The sequence below is a fragment of the Bombus huntii genome, chromosome 12 (assembly GCF_024542735.1).
Source record: "Bombus huntii isolate Logan2020A chromosome 12, iyBomHunt1.1, whole genome shotgun sequence".
NCBI lineage: Eukaryota > Metazoa > Arthropoda > Insecta > Hymenoptera > Apidae > Bombus > Bombus huntii.
In genome coordinates, this window is record NC_066249.1 from 7597469 (window position 1) to 7611315 (window position 13847).

The 13847-nt window shown below is 35.9% G+C and overlaps 1 protein-coding gene across 1 annotated transcript in view; it reads right to left on the reverse strand.

Annotated features, from left to right (window-relative positions):
- LOC126871794 (hemicentin-2-like) overlaps positions 1–13847 on the reverse strand; it is a 166450-nt gene that overhangs the window by 9627 nt on the left and 142976 nt on the right. The gene's annotated exons all lie outside the window — the stretch shown is intronic.

The following is a 13847-nucleotide window of genomic DNA, read 5'->3' on the forward strand; positions in this document are numbered from 1 at the left end:
ATGCTCGATCAGGCGGAACTTCCATCGGGTTACCTATCTGTTTTGTCCCTGCTTCTCGGTTATTGCGGCAAGTATATTTTTACCTCGTGATACATCCACCCACTCACCCTTTTTCTACCCCTTGCGATTTCGCCACCGACGATCCGATTTTGCCGGCAGACATCGCTAAATTTACTGTTCTATCGGTATTGCTCGTCTTTTTGGAATACACTGGCTCGCGAGACAATTCCAGCATATATGACAATCTTTTACGAATATATTAAATACATGCGCTGTACGAAACGTTTTGAAAATTCATTACAACTGTAATGAGATTATGATCATGATTATATCGATAAAATATAAAACAAGACTGACAACCTGCGTGGAGTATAAAAGATATTTGTTACAAATATGTATTTAGTGACAAATTAGTATACGACATAAACAGGCATCTTAAACATATAATAAATGTTAGAGGTGGACCTACCGAATGGATAATCGAATTTTTGTGATTTTTATGAAATGTATACTTAAAAAATCTTGTACCTTCCATGTATATTTCCAATCCTATTTCAATTAACAATATAATCGTAACTGTCGTGCCTCACTACAATGTTAATGAAATTTCAAAATGTTTCACGTAACACGCGTTATATATTCATACAAGATTTCTATATATATATATATATATCGTATGTTTAAGTTTAATTCAAAGATATATCTAACATTGGAGCAATAAAATATTTCTAAACAATTTACAAATGTATTGCTATTTTTATGTTATCCAGACACTTAGCACGATCCTCTATTTTCAACCGCATCATTACCCCCGCTCGTGCTCTTTCTAGGATAGGTCAGCTTAATAAGCAGAACGATAATTAACGAAGGTATGTCAATTACGCTGCTATTGCAGTTCAACCGTAGTACACGTACAGTGTCCCACTTTAATTATTCGATGTGACTATCTCTAAACCTTGTGACTGTTAAAAGAAATGTTATCGCTCAAAATTAATCTGCTTTCAGACGAATGGCTATAACTTTTTAAACAGCTTCCATGATTTAGTACGCTGTTTTAAAAATAGTGCTAGTATTTAAACAAAGGCCGATTCTTACCGTTTTCAGAAATGAAACGACGAAATATTCATATCGTGAAAATGTTTAAGTTCAATTTAAAGTAAGATATCATTCAAAAATAAAAGATCACAACTGACCTCCTCTTGTATTCTATTACGGATTTGTAGCATCAAAAATAAAATATATTTTCGAATATTACGAAACTAATATTATCTATAAAAATGACATAAAATTCGATTGAGTTTAATAAAAAAAACAGTGAAAGCGTCCGTTGGAAAACTAACAATTTCAACGCGATTTCCTGATAAACGTGAATGTTGATTTAGAGCGAAATCGTTGAAACAGGGCACCGCCCATTCACATAACAAAGACTGATCCTTGTGTCCACTTCTCTGAATACAAAATGCTCTTGATCCTTAGAAATATTACAAAAATTAAAATGAATCTTCCGGATGTCACGACGCAAATCCTTGTTTCGATTTCTCTTGAAACGCAACGTATACAACTCATTTCTACCAACGTTGAAGCACAGCATCGTCTATGTATAGTCGGATAATACAGCATGATCCTTATGCCCATTTCTCGGAATACAAAATACGATTCAACTTTAAAAACATTACAAACAACAAAATGAATTCTTCTGCCCTATAACGACTCATGAACCTCTGCATTGTTCATCCCAAATACACAATATAATACTGAAATACTAAATACCATACTAAATACAATAAAATACAGAAATATAATTTTGTCAACTAAAAAAACCCAGATAAGCAATGACAACTCTAAGGACAAGAGTATATATCGTATTATCGATTGGAATATGCTTGAACGCAGGCGTCGCTCAAACACGCACGTTTCTTCCATCGACATCGTATCGAACGCGTTTAGACTTTCTCTACTTAAAATCTGTTCACTTTCGTTCTTTTAGCATTCTGACAATTTCATTAATCCGAGCAAACCCTCACAGCCGTCATATATCGACGCACGAGAGAAACGTTGCAAAGACTAAAACAAATGTTCGTAGAACGAGACGACAGAAATTCTTACGTGTATTTCTTTCGGCACGCAACGCGACTGATCCTCAGCATCCGGCTTTCGTACGCCTGGTGCATGCGGATACATGGAAGCGTGTGCACGCGTCACTGCAGGGGGTTGAATCGTAAATCAGCCGTTAGAAGCCGTTTAAAGCTAGTCGCAGCGATGTCGCGCGTTGTAAATTTTGTTCCAGCGTGGCGCGCGTAATCGTTGTAAATTATTAAGCGGCCGGTGTCCGTTTCGCACGAGGCATCGGTTCGCTTTCGCCCTTATCGATTTTTTCGCGCCGATTTTTCCGAGCGCCTTCAATGCTATCGTGTCTGCTAATTGGTGTTTGCGCGAAAATGTTTGCTAGCCGGGCATTAATAAGGCTGTTTGGTTTCGTTGCGCGGCGTGTTTGCTCACTATCAAGCGAACGGATTATTCGTTAGCTATTAATTGGGAAGTATTCATAGGCATTGCTCGGGCGCTAATACCGCGATGAAAAAAGCTTGATTGCTTTCAGTTCATAATGAAAACATTCGATCAATTTTTATTACCGTTTCTGGAAATATATTAATCATTATACAGCTTTGTGAGATCTCGTAGATAGCAAACGCTTTGGTTAGACAGATGTTGATATCGATATGTTTATTGGGAATTTTTCCAAATTTAATTCGTATTGACAGTTTTTCTATTAGATATGCTAATTTTTCTACGAGTATCATTCTTGCTGAGTATTATTGTGGCATCGTTGCAGAATATAACGACGTTTATTGAAAACAGATCTCGAGTTGTGTTTTTTCTACTTCTTACGTCGCATAATTTTACATAAAGTATACCAAGTAATTTATACAGCCGATTAATTTTGCGAACTTTATTTTATATTATAAACAACATACATAAATAACATAAACATAAAGAATAAATATAATAGAAGGGAAATAATATGATTGATAATTGTAAAATTATACAACATTAATTGATATAATAAAAATATTTAACGCTAAAACGCTGAATTCTATAAACAGTTTGGTTTTCCCACTGCATCCCTACCCAGGTGTATGTAGGTTTCAAACCACATCCCTCTCATTTTCATGGAAATTTCGTATTCATTGCACCTTTTTGTTCGGCGAGAGTACGTTTTAAAACTTCATGAAATGAAATCGATAAATTCGCGTATAGCTCGCGGGCCGAAATAAATGCGAACGAAAATAGCCGTAAATAAAGAGTCGCAGTGCGAGCGACGACACGAAAGAGCTCAGTGAAATGTTATATTTCAATCGTCGTGCCTTCATACGAAAAGAATCATTTCAAAAACAGCGTTGAAAATTACGAAAATCATTTATTTTCAATATATCAATTATCAGCTGCAAGCACTGGTCAAAGCAAATATCAAGAAATACGTATTTTTCAATTCGAGTGAACTTTAATCTCACGAAAAAAATTGAGATTGACGTCACGTTATTTTACCTAAGAGAAAAGAATTTTTAGAAACTTTAATTCGTAGTTCATGAAATTGAATTTATTATTCAATGATAGGTTCGGAACAGCGGCGTTATTTTATCCGAGAAAAAATAATTATTCGATAAATAAAGCAATCTTTATATTGGGCATATTGTACTTCGTTTTTTCAAATAAAACTTTAACTGCATGTTAAATGCATGTTTGTGTTAAGGTATTATATTTAACTCAAGTAATTTCCACATGATTTTGCGCAATTTTATTATTTCAAAGTCGTAAATATAGGGAATTGGCCACTAAATTTCACGATTATGAAAATGTTAATGTCTTCATTTACACATATCACACTTAAACATTGGCCCGATATTTCCTGAACGTAAGAATCAAAAAATGATCTGAATTAAAAGAGAAATCCAGTTACGATCGATCCAAGGAATCCGCAGCTATTACTCTAAGTACTCCAGTACCTTCTCAAATGTATTTCAACAATCTTACGACGAACAAGCTAAATTTTTGGTTATGGCATTGCAGAAAAAGATTTCAAATTTACATTACAATACTCTCTACTTGAAAGAGATCAAAAATTTATAATAACATACTTCAGGAACTTCGAGGATAGTTATATTTTATATAGGAGAAATATGCACATACACGAGGAATATTTTATCTGATCATTTTCATCGGTCATTTAAATATCATTTTACAAAGGACTTCGTATTAAATAAATTGAATCGAAGCCGCACAACGGCATTGTTTGACTTAAATATATATTTCAAGACAAATCTACCGATAAAATTAGCGCCGTGCATTGTTCAGAACGTAAAGCATCCCCTGGAAATAATCAAATTTCATAATATCGTTGGAATATTATTAAGTACCATTGCACGATTATTAATTATTAATGTCTTTCGTATTAATAGTAATTATAGGTACTTGTGAATAAAACCACAATGTTCAGCAACTATATACAGAAGAATATAGCGAACCGTAAAAATTTCTATAACGTGATGGAATTTGATACTTTAAGGTTTAATCATACTTCGGTTGAATGGACGTGGTCTCATTGTCAGTGGAAAAAAGGGGAACGAAACCTATCGGTAAAATTTAATTCAGCGGTCGGGACACACATCTGCCCATATTCAACGTTGTCGGCTGATCGTTGAAATTTTTAAAAGAGCCGTAAATCCAGCGTAACCCTTACCGACTATACTGTCGCAGATCGAGCCGACGTTGAATTCCCGAGCTGGACGATCGTCCAGGGAGCATTCGTGATACTCGTTAAAGTTTGATTAGACTTTGATTGCCGGCAGAAAGCGGACCAATTTAAACTCCACCTAGCGAACGGCAGTCGGTGTGTACAAGATAAAAAGAGGAGCAACGACGAGCAAAAGGGTAGAACGATAACGAAACGACATCCGGTGATCAAGCGAGCGTCGCGTCACCATCGAGGAAGAATTCTACCTCGAGAAGAGTCGTCGAACTGTCTTTCTCTACTGGCGCGCTGTACAGACGTGTTTACACCGGAATATGTCACCAACGTTCACTGTAATTAAACTTTTTCCGCCGCGAAATTGGTTGCTCGCCACTCCCATCCCGATATCCCTCCACCGGAACCCGCTCGACGGCAGATTAATCGATTGCTGTGGAAAATGGCAACGGCGAAATTGCTCAGACGTACGCGCCAAGAAGAATATGTTGTAACGCCCGCGATTCCAAATGAATCTTGTCTAGATGAGCCATAACCTTAACGACGTTCTCGGATATACCGAAAGACAAGTCGTAATTTGTATTAGCGATAAAAATAGTTGATTAACGTGTTGATTATACTCATATATTTGTAAAACAATACGCACAAAGTGTACGCTAACACGCAATTAATAAAACACAAATTGTGCTACCCAAGGACAGAACGAACTTTTGACGATCGTTGTCTGATACTTTTAACGTTTCTCTTTGGACGATATTTTTCTCTTTTATTTAGCTTTTCACCGCGATGTATGAATATTTTCGTTTGATCCATTAGCCGGAGTTATGAACGTTGGACGATTTCATCCTGTAATTTGTACAACACGAATAAATTTCTTAATTTATCGATGCATCAACCCATCGCGCGCAGTCGCTTCTGGAACTGATCGTACAAAAATTGCGTTTTATATACGTTTGCATAAATAACACCAGACTATTTTCCATGTAAAAGTCACTATATAAATTGTTAATAACACGATTGATACGAGTTTGCTCACTATACCACGTACCATACGCTTTTACATTTTATTTATTCCTAACTTTTATTTGTTCATTTGCCAGAATTTAGGAAAACGAAGATAATATCCGTATATTTTAATTTTCCTATTAAACTAGATTTACGTGAACGAACGATCTTATTAATAAAACTTCTCTAACTAACTCCTCGATTATTCTCTGACAATAGTTACCTTATTACTTCATTACGTGCTCCTTTCTGCAATAGAAACAAATGTCAGAAGATTCAACATCTTTTCCGCACAATTCAAAAAAAATATTCATGTTTCATTCGGAAAAAAAAGAATCAGAATATTCGGTATAAATCATAACGCATCCCGCGATTATTTGGCTGGCACGACGCTTGCAAGAAATCACCCATCTGAAATCACAGCGACGATCCGTGTTCCCCATCTGCTGAAACAGTCTAAATGAGCTTCAAGTTTAACCGTAGAATAGGAGTCGTAAGACTGGTGTCTCAACTATTCCCATTGGTGAACCAAACATACTCAGCTAGCTTAAATACGTTTCCTGGACTGTTTGCGTTGAAACTCGTGAGCTCCGCCAACCTACCGTCCCATTACTAATTGTGACAGAAACAAGAGCAAATAATGAAGCAACGACGGGGAATAGGTACCACCACGTCAACTGTTGCCAAATATTGATATACCTGCTACTAGGTTGCAGTAACGACTGATGGAAATTACTACCACTACGAGGTAATAGCAACAACGGTAACAACAACGCATGTTACTGCCAGGACTGCCTTTTATACGAGAAATAACCGGCTAAACACGCACGAAATACTTAGGATAGACGTTTATATATCCAACGGCAACGTAGCTTGCGTCGCGTGCTACTACGTTTCTACCGCCTTTCCGTATCGCCTCCTTTGAATATTTAGGGAGCAACTTTAAATAATGAAAGTATTTCTTAATAATGAACCGACTACCTTTTCGCGTACAGCCAAAGGGAAAACCAGCTGCAGATAGGAGAACCAATATCTTGGGGAATGCATATGTCGTAATGTTTCTGGATTTTTAGAATTTTTTGCACTGTCGTAGATAGATAACACGAATGAGAGTTTTAATGAAATATTGAAAAGTATCGATATTAAGGATTTTTACAGAAAAGGAGAATAAGGAATCGATAAAATATTGTAATAGTCTTATATTTTGTCGAAGTAATTACTTCAAGAAAAACACTATACCTTTCCTTTTGTATACCCGTCACTTGGAGGCCGCTGTTACGAAGAGAATAGAATTTAGCAAAACAAAAAAATATTCTAAATAAGAAGAGGTCCAAATTATGTTTTGTGGTTACAAGGTCTACAAACAAAGGAGCTATAAGATTACTATTGTTGTTTCTTGTAGTCTTTAGCTACAGCTACAAGGTTAACTTTTTTGGTAATGTTCTTTGTTGTAAATATATGTACGTGCTCCCTATCGCTTCTATCGTATTGTAACATTATAAGAATGAGGATCTGGATCAGTATACATTATACTTATACCCTTATTTATTTCAATATATTTTTCTATTACAAATTCATCCACTCGTTCTTCTATCAACCTCAACATATTTAGTGATTTGTATTCTGTTTTTGTATGGTTTATAAAAAAACCTTTCTCTCCTTTTTTGAATGAAGAAAGGTTAAAAATTTCGAAATTTATTGTTCTTTTTCGTGTTACTTGGATCGAACTGTAGTAGATGCCTGCTTCACGAGAATCTTATAGTTCAAAAAAATACAATGGACGCGCACAGCGCAGAAATGCGTTCCTCGTTATGTGGGCGCATATTTTTCTAACCAAAAAGTCGACAAACGTGTCAAAATTTATTTAAAGCATTATACAGAGTGTTCATCGCGTTGTAAGAGTATTACTAATTATTTTTTCGTCGTGTCAGGGATCCACCGTACAGCTGGCCAAATACTTATGAACGATAGTGTATATCTTGGTCCAATTGCTTGATTATTCCCGAGGCCATCGATCTTCATTTCATATCTTAATTAGTCTGTTTCGTCTCAACAAAATCAAGTTGTCGTTTCAGTGCACCGCGGCGCCGCCCCGTTTGGCATTTTCTTCCCATCTCGTTCTCTTGAATAGTTTGCCGACTATTGTCGGAAATCTCCTATGGCGTTCGCTGTAATAATTTCCCTAACTGACACTTATTATCATCCAGAACGAAATATCTCATTGCAGGAATCTTCGGGCTCTATATATTTTTCTGGACGATACGCTGCTCGCAGGAGCTGGCAATTTTAAACGAACATATTCGCAAAGAGCTTTACGATCCCGCAGCATTTATTTCCGGATAGGAGTCAACGGGCGAAAAAAAGCGGAAGATTATGGGAACACATTTCCAACAACTGGCTCCTCTGGCAATTCGTGTTTCAGTTTTCGTATATTTCACGGAGAAATAACCATCGCATTTAAAAAGAACTTTTCATTCTTTCTTTTCTATTCTTTTTATTAAGAGATAAACTATGGCTATTTAAATTATTTGAATACTTATAAGAAATATTTATAAATACTTTTATAAATACATTATGTGTCTTATTTGAAACACACTTCGACAATCTTAAAGTTTGAAACAAGATACGAAAACCTACATAGAAACTAAAAGATATTTTGTGCAAATATACATTTCATGAAGATGAAAAATGTATTTAAAGTAATTTGAGTAGTCGACCGTCTACTGTATTAATAGATCTCATTTCGCATTATCTTTGTATAATCACCAAAATTTTTCAAAGCACCACACAAAAAAATCCCCTCGATCTAATTAATCTTGTCTTTAAAAATTCTTCGAGTAATACATCAAGGCACGCCAGTGAACGAGTTAAAAGCCAATAAAGTTCCAACGAATTTAATTGCAGAAGGATACCGTGCGTCGGTCTTAATCGGTTGATTCTTTTCTTTTTTTTACCCATTGGAAAGTTTAAAACGGTAAACAGAGAGCAACAGTAAATAAGGTTGAAAATGTCTAGGAATTTTAAGAGGACAGCTCCTCGTTCCTTTATGAGTGCAACTTCTTCAGGATGGAATTTGAATACACTTAAGACACTCACCTTGTCGTAACTTCGTGTTGACCATGCACTTTGTTCCGCCTGCATAAACAATGCAGTCACGGCACGCTAGTAAAGCGAAACGCGTGGACAACCGTGCGTTGGAAACTACGATGCAAGTGTATGCACTTGAAATCATTATGCAACCCTTCTCGCGAGTTGACAGATGCCAACTGTCATCTAAGCTATCTGTCAACACTCCTCCAGAAAGAGAATTTTTCTGCTGGATGGTTTCGGAATGCTGCACGCCCTGACAGTCAAAAGACACGAAGAAAAATGGGAGCTCGACGCGTAGCCTGCTTCTCTCGTCACCGTGTATACATTTAACCGACAATGGTAATTCGTATTTCAGAAGACGAAGTGAACATTCGCGTGTCGAAAAGTGACTTACGCGTCTGACAGCCGAACTTCGTAATACGCACGCTTCTCGTAATTATCGATGACTTAAATTTTCATTTGTAGCTTGATTTTTAAATCTATCGTATTCCTATGTACCGTAATATTAAGCAGTTTGTCAAAAGTCTGAATTGAAATTTGAAACGAAATAACGATATAGAATAAAGAAAAACTATCGTAGTAACGCGAGTGTCAGAATAGATTTGGAACATACGAATAATCTTCAAGCAGGTATAACATTCTTGAAGATTTTAATAATTTCCTAGTCGTGTGTCATGCAAGGAGAGTTACGTCCTCTGAATGGTACGTTTTAACAAAGAAAAGGAATCGTTCTTGCGTTCTTTTTCATTTCATAAACGTTTGCTAAAGATTTATTTACATACATACATCGCTATCTTATTTCTTGATATGATCGTTATTTTAATCGATAATTTATTTAACCAAAATACTTATTTCACTAAAGAATATGAAGATACATAACTTAAGGCATAATTGCATAAATACAAAAATGAAAATTAATAATGTCGCAAATGAAGATTATTTATCTTTAAAACATACTAGGAACGTTTCTCACATTCTTTAGAAATTTACTTCTTAGACTTCTCGTTTCTCTTCCGAGTTATACAAAATATCCAAAAGCGCAGCTTAAATCTTTGTAATATCTGTTTGTTCGAGAATGAAGTTTAATGCTTCTTAGAAATAAGATCCTAGAACTGAAACCGTAATTTTGTCGCGATAAGATCGATTTAAGCTTCTTTCCTGTATCTTGTTTCGCGTTTGCTCTTCATAAAGTAAACATAACGAAGAGAATGGAAAAGAACAAGATGTCGCTTCCGCGGAATACTCGAGACTATTGCAAGAAAGTTTCGCAGACGTCGAGTTGGCCGAAACTTCTCCGCGTTCTAAGCTGGCCGGAAGTGTTGGGCATGCGAGCGTGCGACTTTAAGGCAGTCAAGACAATTCATCCTAAATCGAAGCAATCTCGCGGAAACCCGAAACCAATTTCGAAAGAATTGCATTCTAAAACCATCCACGTGCTAGCTTCCGGCCAAACAATCGACCACCGCGCGCATACGATCGAAATGTCTATCCGAGCGAATGCAGGAACTTGTCGAGGAGTTCGTGGTCGAAATCGATATCTTGCTAAGTCAAGAACGGGGAAACGACCCTGAAGGTCCTCGATTCTCTTTTTCCTTTTTTTCTTATTCTATCAACCAGCGACTCGATCCTCCTGATTTCGTGCACGGTTTCTTTCTGTTGCGTTGCTTTCAACTCGTCGATCTCCTTTTTCCTCTGACGTTTTACTGAATAGACTACGTCGTAGACGGTGTACGCTAATTCACGGAAGTATTCAAATAGTTACCATAGAAAACCCGATCGATATACTATGTACGTTATAGGAAAGTTTTCGCAACTTAATTAGCATTGTAACGAGACACGACCGTCGTGATTATATTGGTAAAATTTGCAAAAAGAAATGAAAGTATACGTATATAGAAGTTACGAGATACTAAGTACAAACACGTGAAATTAGTAAAAAATTTCTATACGGCGTGAATAACTATTTTCAACCTGTAATAAGTGTCAAACATAATCTCAGTGAAGATCGAGGCTTAATACGATAGATAATGTTTTTCGGAGAGTAATCTATCATCATAAGATCAGCATATTTTGTGTCATGTTCATTTTCAGTTTTTTGTTGGGTAAAGATTTGTTATGGTTTGATTCTATTCTAAAGGATACGTAACTAAAGATAGTAATTTGAGAAATGAAAAAGATAAAAGTATTATTAGATGTAAATTATTATTATATTTTAGTGAAAATCAGTTACATTAAATTTGGATGTTATGATATCTAGGATAAACTTTCGATAAACTTTTTCTTTAGTACATCGCATTCGGTCGTTCTAACTTTTGAAAGTTTCCGCGAAGCGAATTTTAAGACACTTAGAAAATTGAATTGGATGCCGGATCTCGAAGGATGCGAGATCCTGGCAAGTAATTTTCTTTTAATTTTTAAATGATTAAAAGTTGCACGGAGTGGTAAATGAGTTTTAGAAAATAGACTGGACCTTTTCCTTTGAAATTTAGAAACCTCATCGTGCCCAAACTTTCGTTTGCTCAAATTTTTGTCCGAAATTTTTAAATCAAAATACTCGATGACATAAAAATTATAACGGAAGAGTTATGTGATAGGAGATAGATAGAGAGTGTGATAGGAGAAAGAACTCGGAATAAAATTCTATAATTTCATATCTCGACAATTTGATTTTCACATAGATGAGTTGCTTTTTTTTCATAAATCAACGATAAAATAAAATTGTCAAAGCATGAAATTATATAATTTCGTTATATTTCAATGGAAATATATGTATAATAAAAAGAATCAGTGTTTATGAGTTTATGATTCTATATCTGCATAGAAAATCATATCACATTTTCACCACATTGCCATTTTGGTTACAACGTCGAGGACGGTGTTTTCACTTTGAATTGAATTTTTATGGTTGCGCAGAATTCTTTCTCAATGTAGTTTTTAGCACGGATGTGGAAGTACTTTCGAAATTTTTTGGAGCTTGGATGAGTAATGAGATAGAATCTACTTGTGTATGGTGCCCTAAGGGTGTTCGCTGGCGAACGATGGTGTTCAGCTTCGACAGAACAATATCGCGTGACTAGTGTTCTACGAAGAAGTTAGCAGCTGCGGAATAGATTTTAATTTCAGGTGTACCATTATGACGCGAACGTATTAAATCTGTCATATTTTAAATTAAACTTACTGGGTAATATCATTTTATCAATTTTTGATAAAAAGCGATAAAATTTATGAAATGTAATTATTATCGCAAATTATTTCAATGTTATTATTATCATAGCTTTTATAACTTGAGTATTCCAATTGTAAAAATTCAATTATCATCTCAATATTCCGTTTAATTTTTTCATTGTAATTTCGATCTGAATTCCAAATATTATTTTGCTCTCGTACAAAGTGAAATTTAAGGAAAATTAAATAAGTGGTATTTAAAGAGTTATAAAGAGCTATGCAAATATCAAATTTTGCATGTTTCACGTATTAAAAGTAATAGTCACTTAAAACTTGGGAAATTGCTATAAAATCTAAATTTCAAATACCTTGATAAAGATTCGAGCAGTGCGTCTTACATTTTTCGAAGTATTTTAAAATTCTTTTCGTGTATGAAAATACATAAATAAATTGATACGTTATCGCAAAGTTCATCGAATTTTAAATTTCAAATAGGTTTTTAACGTAAAAATAAATAGGTTTACTAGGAAAATATTCGTTTTAAAGAGCATTTGTCAATATTAAATTTCCCTTTAATAAAGTAAACCAAACATTCAGATCGAAAGCAAGCAATTAAAATATTTAATTTCCAGCGAAAAGAAAAATAATACAGAAATCGCGAAATAATTACGGTGCGAATTTCAATAGCTCTTGGAGTATAAAATTTATCGATATTCAGGGAAAAGCAATTGCATAAATTGCTTGTCTGGGGAACCAAAACTGAAGCGTTCTTCGAATAGTTCTCGACTGGATATGAAAGGGAGAATGGTGGTCGGAAAAAGACGTGGGAGAATGACTATTTATCACCTTGCTTTCGTTTCCTCATCTCCGATATCTTATTCGTTTTTTCACTCTCCGGGGCTATGGTTCCTCCCTCTATCTTTTTCTTGGCTGACGGAGCATGGTGTGTGCTTAAAGAAGGGACGGCCTTATTTCTTATTCCACGATCCGCGACAGGTCGGGCGGGGTTAACAAAGAAGAACCAGAGGATACATTACTCCGTCAGGAATAAGGAAAGCCCTATCCCACGCTTAATTTTCCTAATGGATTAGCTGGAGCTAGTTCAACAGCCACCACCATGAAACGGAGAGAAGCGATTCTGTTCGCGCGTCGTTCGCGTTTTCATTCTCCGCGCTCATTTCCTTGCTCCGTCGCGTCATCATCGTCACCACGGCTCGATTCGCCGTTTTTCTTTCGTCTCTCCTAACGGCCAACCGGGTTCCTTTTCCTCGATACCTGAGAAACCGCTCGTCTATCCAGCATTGTCTTTGTCCACTGACAAAGAATCTCCTCGAAACCCTTCGCATTTCATAACGCGACTTGTTTTGTACTGTTGCCTTGAGTCGAAAGAACGAGGGAGAGGGAGAGAGAATAAGGGAGATGGGGACAAGGAACGCGAGCAGGTTTCGGCTGCCATTTGTTTTTCCACCTTGGGAATTACGCTTGATGTCTTTCGGTTCCCAAGATGGAGCCTCCGCATAGAAGAATTTCAACCCACGTTGAATGAATTTTAATGCCAAATTCAATGTTAAGATATTAGATGTTCGCTGTCTCTTGGAATCGGTGAATTGAGTTGACGCATTAATTGAAGTGATACGAAGTGATATCGGTTAAATGGAGAAATTGAAAAATATAGGTAAATAAGGTGTTAGAAATAGCAATAATGGTAAATAATATGACGCAGTATCTGTACCGATTACAGTTATTGTCTCTATGTTATGTGGTAACCCAATTACCATGCAAACGAGGTTTTGATAAGAGAACAACGATAATGTAGCATCCGTGCAGATTATAGACTCGTATT